The sequence below is a fragment of the Triticum dicoccoides genome, chromosome 2B (genome assembly GCF_002162155.2).
Source record: "Triticum dicoccoides isolate Atlit2015 ecotype Zavitan chromosome 2B, WEW_v2.0, whole genome shotgun sequence".
In the NCBI taxonomy this organism is placed as follows: Eukaryota; Viridiplantae; Streptophyta; class Magnoliopsida; order Poales; family Poaceae; genus Triticum; species Triticum dicoccoides.
The window spans coordinates 408,407,059-408,415,224 of NC_041383.1; positions in this window are offsets into that span (position 1 = coordinate 408,407,059).

The following is an 8,166-nucleotide window of genomic DNA, read 5'->3' on the forward strand; positions in this document are numbered from 1 at the left end:
ATATGATGACAACCCCATATTTTTATCCTTGATGGCAACAATACAATACGTGCCTTGCTGCCCCTACAGTCACTGGGAAAGGACGCCACAAGATTGAACCCAAAGCTAAGCACTTCTCCCATTGCAAGAAATATCAATCTAGTATAAACCGATAATTCGAAGAGACTTGCAAAGATATCAAATCATGCGTATAAGAATTCAGAGAAGAACCAAATAATATTCATAGATAATCTGATCATAAATCCACAATTCATCGAATCTCGGCAAACACACCGCAAAAGAATATTACATCGAATAGATCTCCAAGAACATCGAGGAGAACATGGTATTGAGAATCAAAGAGAGAGAAGAAGCCATCTAGCAACTAGCTATGGACCCGTAGGTCTGTGGTAAACTACTCATGCATCATAGGAGAGGCAATGGTGTTGATGAAGAAGCCCTCCATGATCGAATCCCCCCCCCCCGGCAGGACGCCGGAAAAGGTCCCTAGATGGGATCTCATGGGTACAGAAAGTTGCAGCGGTGGAAAAGTGGTTCGTGGCTCCCCTGGATGTTTTCAGGGTATAAGAGTATATATAAGCGAAGAAACTAGGTCAGGAGACCCACGAGGAGCCCACGAGGTAGGGGGCGCACCCTCCTGCCTCATGGCCGCCTCGTTGTGTCTCCGACTTCATCTCCAAGTTTGCTGGTTTCCTTGTGGTCCAAGAAAGATCATCGCGAAAGTTTCATTCCGTTTGGACTCCGTTTGATATTCCTTTTCTGCGAAACTCTAAAATAGGCAAAAAAACAGAAACTGGCACTGGGCTCTCGGTTAATAGGTTAGTCCCAAAAGTAATATAAAATAGCATATAAATGCCTATTAAACATCCAAAACAGATAATTAATAGCATGGAACAATCAAAAAATATAGATACGTTGGAGACGTATCAAGCATCCCCAAGCTTAATTCGTGCCCGTCCTCGAGTAGGTAAATGATGAAAACAGAATTTTTGATGTGGAATGCTACCTAACATATTTATCCATGTAATTTTCTTTATTGTGGCATGAATGTTCAGATCCGAAAGATTCAAAACAAAAGTTTAATATTGACATGAAAATAATAATATTTCAAGCATACTAACAAGGCAATTATGTCTTCTCAAAATAACATGGCCAAAGAAAGCTTATCCCTACAAAATCATATAGTTTGGCTATGCTCCATCTCTGTCACACAAAATACTCAAATCATGCACAACCCCTATGACAAGCCAAGCAATTGCTTCATAATTTGATGTTCTCAAACCTTTTCAACTTTCACGCAATACATGAGCGTGAGCCATGGACATAACACTATGGGTGGAATAGAATGGTGGTTGTGGAGAAGACAAAAACAGGGAGATAGTCTCACATCAACTAGGCGTATCAATGGGCTATGTAGATGCCCATCAATAGATATAAATGTGAGTGAGTAGGGATTGTCATGCAACGGATGTACTAGAGCTATAAGTGTATGAAAGCTCAAAAGAAACTAAGTGGGTGTGCATCCAACTTGCTTGCTCATGAAGACCTAGGGCATTTGAGGAGGCCCATCGTTGGAATATACAAGCCAAGTTCTATAATGAAAAATTCCCACTAGTATATGAAAGTGACAAAATAAGAAACTCTCTATCATGGAGATCATGGTGCTACTTTGAAGCACATGTGTGGAAAAAGGATAGTAACATTGTCCCTTCTCTCTTTTTCTCTCATTTTTTTATTTGGGCTTCTTTGGCCTCTCCTTTTTTTATTTGGGCTTCTTTGGCCTCTCCTTTTTTTATTTCCTCACATGGTACAATGCTCTAATAATGATGATCATCACACTTCTATTTACTTACAACTCGAAAAATTACAACTCAATGCTTAGAACAAATATGACTCTATGTGAATGCCTTTGGCGGTGTACCAGGATGTGAAATGAATCAAGAGTGACATGTATGAAAGAATTATGAAAGGTGGCTTTGCCACAAATACGATGTCAACTACATGATCATGCAAAGCAATATGACAATGATGAAGCGTGTCATAATAAATGGAACGGTGGAAAGTTGCATGGCAATATATCTCATAATGGCTATGGAAATGCCATAATAGGTAGGTATGGTGGCTGTTTTGAGGAAGGTAACTGTGGGTGTATGGTACCGGCTAATGTTGCACGGTACAAGAGAGGCTAGCAATGGTGGAAGGTTGAGAGTGCGCATAATCCATGGACTCAACATTAGTCAAAAAGAACTCACATACTTATTGCAAAAATCTATTAGTCATTGAACGAAGTACTATGCGCATGCTCCTAGGGGGATAGATTGGTAGGAAAAGACCATCACTCGTCCCTAACCGCCACTCATAAGGAAGATAATCAATGAATACCTCATGCTCCAAATTTGTTACACAACAGTTCACCATACGTGCATGCTACGGGACTCACAAACCTCAACACATGTATTTCTCAAATTCACAATTACTCCACTAGCATGATTCTAATATCACCATCTTCATATCTCAAAACAATCATAAAGAATCAAACTTCTCATATTATTCAATGCACTTTATAAGAGAGTTTTTATTATATCCCTCTTGCATGCCCATCATATTAGGACTAATTTTATAACCAAAGCAAATTACCATGTTGTTCTAAAAGACTCTCAAAATAATATAAGTGAGGCATGAGAGATCAACAATTTCTATAAAATAAAGCCACTGCCGTGCTCTAAACAGATATAAGTGAAGTACTAGAGCAATATTGCCTAGCTCAAAAGATATGTGAAGCACATAGAGTATTCTAATAAATCACGATTCATGTGTGTCTCTCCCAAAAGGTGTGTACATCAAGGATGATTGTGGTTAACTAAAAAGCAAAGACTCAAATCATACAAGACACTCCAAGCAAAACACATATCATGTGGTGAATAAAAATATAGCCGCAAGTAAAGTTACCGATAGACGAACGAAACAGGGAATGCCTTCCGGGGCATCCCCAAGCTTAGGATTTTGGTTGTCCTTGAATATTACCTTGGGGTGACTTGGGCATACCCAATCTTTGGCTCTTGCCACTCCTTATTCCATAGTCCATCAAATCCTTACCCGAAACTTGAAAACTTCACAACACAAAACTCAACAGAAAATCTCATGAGCTTCATTAGTATAAGAAAATAAATCACCACTTTAAGGTACTTTTGCAAACTCATTCTTTATTTATATTGGTGTAATATCTACTGTATTCCAACTTTTCCATGGTTCATACCCCCCGATACTACCTATAGATTCGTCAAAATAAGCAAACAACACGCGAAAAATAGAATCTGTCAAAAACTGAACAGTCTGTAGTAATATGTAACTCTCGAATACTTCTGTAACTCCAAAAATCCATCCAAAATAGGAAACTGAGCAATTTGTGTACCAATCCATATAAAAATGAATCAGATCAAAAGCACGTCTTTGTCAATTTTCAAAACTAATTTACTAAGCGCAAAAGTTTCTGATTTTCAGCAGGATCAACACAACTATCACCGTAAGCTATCCTAGAGGTTTTATTTGGCACAAACACTAATTAAAACATAAAACCACATATAACCAGAGCCTAGATGATTTATTTATTACTAAACAGGAACAAAAAGCAAAGAACAAAAATAAAATTGGATTGCCTCCCAGCAAGCGCTATTGTTTAAGGCCCTTAGCTAGGCATTGATAATTTCAATGATGCTCACATGAAAGACAAGAATTGAAGTGCAAAGAGAGCATCATAAAACACATGACAAACTGATACGTCTCCAACGTATCTATAATTTATGAAGTATTCATGCCATGTTTACAACAATTTTATATGGTTTTGGCACGATTTGCATGGAACTAACCCGGACTGACGTTGTTTTCAGCAGAACTACCGTGGTGTTGTTTTTTGTGCAGAAATGAAAGTTTTCCAAACACCACAAACTTTTTGACGATTTTTTATGGACCAGAAGAGAACCAATGGGCCAGAGCAGCACCTGGGGGGTGCCCCGAGGGGGGCACAATCCACCACGGTGCGCCTGGGCCCCCAAGCACACCCTAGTGGGTTGTGCCCACCTTGGTGGCCTCCCGTACCCCTTCTTCACCCTATAAATGTCTCAAATATTCTGAAAACCCTCGGGGAGACCCTAGACTGGAAGTTCCGCCGCCGCAAGCCTCTGTAGCCACTGAAAACCAATCGGGAGCCCGTTCCGGCACCCTGCCGGAGGGGGAGATCATCACTCGTGGCTATCTTCATCATCCCGGCGCCCACCATGATGAGGAGGGACTAGTCCACCCTGGGGGCTGAGGGTTTGTACCATTAGCTATGTGTTTAATCTCTCTCTCATGTGATCTTGAGATGTCATGATCTTGATGTATCGTGGGCTTTGTTAATGTAGATGGATCATATGATGTTTCTCCCCTCTCAACACTTGTTGTGATGAATTAAGTCTTTACCCTTTGAAGTTTTGTCTTATCAGATTGAATGTTCAGATATGAGAACACATGATATATGTCTCGCATATGAATACCCGTTGTGACAATGGTGTATTATTTTGATTCACTTGATATATGTTATGGCACTAAACTTGCGGATTCCCGAGGTGACTATGGGGTAATCTATGCATAGGGTTGATGCACGTTTTATTACCTTTTCTCCGATAGACACTTTGGGTCTCCTTGTAGTTCTATGTGGATTGAGTATTATGAATTTGAAATTGTTTGATACATATCGTATAATTAACTCACGAGTACTCCCGTTGACATTGGGGTATCTAGTTGACATTAGAGTTGGTTGATATGTATCATATGGTGTTATTTTAGTACGAACTCTTGATTAGATCGATCGAAAAGAATAGCTTGATGTTATTTTAGTACGAACTCTAGAATAGATTGATCGGAAAGAATAGCTTTGAGGTGGTTTCGTACCCTACAAACAATTTCTATCTTTTGTTCTCTGCTAATAGGAACTTGGGAGTGATTCTTTATTGCACTTTGAGGGATAATTATGTGATCCAACTATGTTAGCATTGTTGAGAGATTGCACTAGCGAAAGTACGGACCCTAGGCCCCATTTTCCATCATTGCAATACGTTGTGCTCCATTTTACTATTTACCACCTTGTTATTTTTATTGTTGGCATTACAAAAACTCATATCTACTATCCATACTACACTTTTATCACCATCTCTTTGCCGAACTAGTGCACCTATACAATTTGCCATTTTATTGGGTGTGTTGGGGACACGAGAGATTTCTTGTATTTGGTTGTAGGGTTGCTTGAGAGAGACTATCTTCATCCTACGCCTCCCACGGATTGATAAACCTTAGGTCATCCACTTGAGAGAAAATTGTTGCTGTCCTACAAAACTCTGTGCTTGGAGGCCCAGCACGTGTCTACAATAAAGTTGCATAGTAGAAATCAAGCTCTTTTCTGGCGCCGTTGCCGGGGAGGTGAGTGCTTGAAGGTATATCTTTATATCTTGCAATTGAATCTTTTAGTTTCTTGTTTTATCACTAGTTTTGTTTATAAAAAGAAAACTACACAAAAACGGAATTGAGGTTGCATCATATTATTCATCTTTATAATGTCTTTCGTGAAAATGATGGAAAGGAAAATTGTGCTCAATTGTTAGTACAAGAATGCTATACAATTTTTGGCATAGAATCCATGAATGATGAGCATGATTGCACTGTTGCTAGTATGAATTCTTCGAATATCCATGATGCTAGTGATATGCAAAGCCATAAGCTTGGGGATGCTATGTTTGATGAAGACAAAATTTTTAGTCCCCCGAGTTTTGATGAGAAAAATTATTATGATGATAGCATGCCTCCTATTTATGATGATTATATTGATAAAAGTGGATTTGGAGAGGTCATGACTTTATTTAATGTTGAATCTGCTATTTCAGAAGAGGTTTCAATTGATTATGATGAGAACAAAGTTGTTATCTATGATGATTATGGTGATGGCATGTATGCTATAAAGAGTAATGATAACCATGAAACTTGTCATCATGATTTTAATTTTCAATCCCATGATAGTTATTTTGTTGAGTTTGCTCCCACAACTATTCATGAGAATAAATTTGCTTATGTGGAGAGTAGTAGAAGTTCTATGCTTATGTATCATGAAAAGAATGCTTTATGTGATAGCTATATTGTTGAATTCATTCATGATGCTACTGGAAATTATTATGAGAGAGGAACATATGCTTCTACATATCTCAATAATATCAAGTTTCCTCTCTTTATGTTGAAAGTTTTTAAGTTGCACTTGTTTTACTTTCCTATGCTAGTCGATTCTTGTTCCCATAAGTTGTTTTCTCACAAAATCCCTATTCACAGGAAGTGGGTTAGACTTAAATTTGCTTGCCACGTGATTTATGATGCTCTTGTTATGTTTCAATTCTTATCTTTTATGTGAGCATCATTGAACTCATCATGCCTAGCTAAAAAGGCATTAAAGAAAAGCGATTGTTGGGAGACAACCAACACTTATATATACTGTTTTTGTGTGTTCACATGATTATGCTATTGTATTAATCATGTTTTATTATTTTTGTTTCATTAAAGTGCCAAGTAAATCCTTTGGGATCATGTTGGGTGATAGTTGATTTGATCTTGCTGAAAAACAGAAACTTTTGCACCCATGAAAATAACTCTCATTTTTAACAGAAGAGTGATTTTGAGTTTATTGTTTTTGCAGAAGATTAATATACAAATTTCTCACATGGTCCTAATTGTTTTATAATTTTTGGAGTAGCAGAATTATGGTTTGAGTACAGATTACTACAGGCTGTTCTGTTTTTGACAGATTCTGTTTTCAATGCATAGTTTGCTTGTTTCCTTGTGTCTATGACTTATATTGCTCAATATAAATTGTGGACATGATATGATACAGTATCCATTGTGTGTAAAAAATTATGAATCTTGTCTCTTACGGTATCAAAGTGAAATGGTTTGCTCTTTATCATACTAACCTATCTCACGAAGTTCCGTTAAGTTTTGTGTGATTGAAGTTTTCAAGTTTTGGGTGAGATATCACTATGAGGAGAATAAGGAGTGACAAGACCCTAATATTGGGGATTCCAAAGGCCCTCCCAAGGTAATATTCAAGGAAGATCCAAGCAACTAAGCTTGGGGATGCCCCGGAAGGCATCCCCTCTTTCGTCTCCAACATTATCGGTAACCTCACTTGGAGCTTTGTTTTCATTCGTCACATGATATGTGTTTTGCTTGGAGCGTCAATTTATTTTGTTAGGATTTGCTTGATATTATTTATAATAATGTTTTCCATCTTTTATTTCAATAAAAGTGGCAATGATAGCCTTTGCCATGCTTATTTTGCAAGTATACATGTTGCTGTTTCAAAACAGAAAGTTTATCGCTGTTGCAAAAATTCCCTAGAAAAGTCAGAGTTTGATAAAATGCTGAAACTTTTTGCAAAATAAGCTCTGATAAATTTTCTAAAGTTTGGTAATTGTTTCAGTATTTTTGGATTTAGGGAAGTATGATGAAAATTGCATTCTTTACAGATTGTACTGTTTTGGCAGATTGCTGTTATGTTTGCATTGTTTGCATATGTTTGCTAGTTTAATGATTCTATTTGAGGATGGGAGTATTAAATATGTAGAGCACTTAGTATGCAATGTTGAATAATAATTTTAGTAATGTTGCTACAGTGGAGAATGATAAGGTTTTGCACTGATTTTTACTAACTTATCTCACGAGTTCTTGTTGAGTTTTGTGTGGATGAAGTTTTTGAGATTTAGGGAGACCGTGATATGGGAGGAATTAAGGAGACACAAAAGCTCAAGCTTGGGGATGCCCAAGGCATCCCAATCTAATATTCCAAGAAGTCTCAAGCATCTAAGCTTGGGGATGCCCCGATAGGCATCCCACCTTTTTCTTCAACAATTATCGGTTAGTATCGGTTGAGCCTAAGTTTTTGCGTCTTCACATGAGTTGTGCTATGCTTGGAATGTCATTTTGTTTTGTTTTTATGCTGTTTTAATAAAATACTTAGATCTGAAACTTTTAAATATGAGAGAGTCCTCAATTAGCTACCCTTTTACTTAACTACTCGATTGATCTTCACTTATATCTTTTTGGAGTAGCTTGTCACTTACTCTTGTGCTTCACTTATATCCTATGAGTAAA